Source organism: Arachis stenosperma, chromosome 10 (genome assembly GCF_014773155.1).
Source record: "Arachis stenosperma cultivar V10309 chromosome 10, arast.V10309.gnm1.PFL2, whole genome shotgun sequence".
NCBI lineage: Eukaryota > Viridiplantae > Streptophyta > Magnoliopsida > Fabales > Fabaceae > Arachis > Arachis stenosperma.
In genome coordinates this window covers 73,709,103-73,710,438 of record NC_080386.1, presented here as the reverse complement: position 1 = coordinate 73,710,438, position 1,336 = coordinate 73,709,103, and the positions used below count along the sequence as shown (strand labels likewise).

Below are 1,336 nucleotides of genomic sequence, written 5' to 3'. Positions count from 1 at the left end.
AGATCCTTAGCTTCTCCATTACTGAGAGAGGCATGAGGTTTACACTTGACCCTAAGTCACACAGAGCCTTCTTGAAGGTCATGGTGCCTATGGTACAAGGTATGGAAAACTTCCCAGGGTCTTGTCTCTTTTGAGGTAATTTCTGCCTAGACAAGTCATCCAGTTCTTTGGTGAGCAAAGGAGGTTCATTCTCCCAAGTCTCATTTCCAAATAACTTGTCATTTAGCTTCATGATTGCTCCAAGGTATTTAGCAACTTGCTCTTCAGTGACATACTCATCCTCTTCAGAGGAAGAATACTCATCAGAGCTCATGAAAGGCAGAAGTAAGTCCAATGGAATCTCTATGGTCTCATTTTGAGCCTCAGATTCCCATGGTTCCTCATTGGGGAACTCAGAGGAGGCTAGTGCACGCCCATTGAAGCCTTCTTCAGTGGCGTTCACTTCCTCCCCTTCCTCTCCAAATTCGGCCATATTGATGGCTTTGCACTCTCCTTTTGGATTTTCTTCTGTGTTGCTTGGAAGAGTACTTGGAGGGAGTTCAGTAACTTTCTTGCTCAACTGTCCCACTTGTCCTTCCAAATTCCTAATGGAAGACCTTGTTTCATTCATGAAACTTTGAGTGGTTTTAATTAGATCAGAGACCATGGTTGCTAAGTCAGAGGGGTTCTGCTTAGGATTCTCTGTCTGTTGCTGAGAAGATGATGGAAAAGGTTTGCCATTGTTAAACCTGTTTCTTCCACCACTATTATTGAAACCTTGTTGAGGTCTCTCTTGATTCTTCCATGAGAGATTTGGGTGATTTCTCCATGAAGAATTATAGGTGTTACCATAGGGTTCTCCTAGGTAATTCACCTCTTCCATTGAGGGGTTCTCAGGATCATAAGCTTCTTCCTCAGATGAAGCCTCCTTAGTACTGCTTGGTGCATTTTGCATTCCAGACAGACTTTGAGAAATCAAATTGACTTGTTGAGTCAATATTTTATTCTGAGCCAATATGGCATTCAGAGCATCAATCTCAAGAACTCCTTTCTTCTGACTTGTCCCATTGTTCACAGGATTCCTTTCAGAAGTGTACATGAATTAGTTATTTGCAACCATTTCAATGAGCTCTTGAGCTTCTGTAGGTGTCTTCTTCAGATGAAGAGATCCTCCAGCAGAGCTATCCAGAGACATCTTGGACAGTTCAGAGAGACCATCATAGAAAATACCTATGATGTTCCATTCAGAAAGCATGTCAGAAGGACATCTTCTGATCAATTGTTTGTATCTTTCCCAAGCTTCATAGAGGGATTCTCCATCCTTCTGTCTGAAGGTTTGGACTTCCACTCTAAGCTT

At 42.3% G+C, this 1,336-nt stretch overlaps 1 non-coding gene across 1 annotated transcript; it reads left to right on the top strand.

The window, feature by feature from the left end:
• The first annotated feature begins 1,228 nt into the window (after positions 1-1,228).
• Positions 1,229-1,336, top strand: LOC130958279 (small nucleolar RNA R71). Its single transcript, XR_009077410.1, has one exon. It is a non-coding gene; the product is annotated as a small nucleolar RNA R71 (small nucleolar RNA).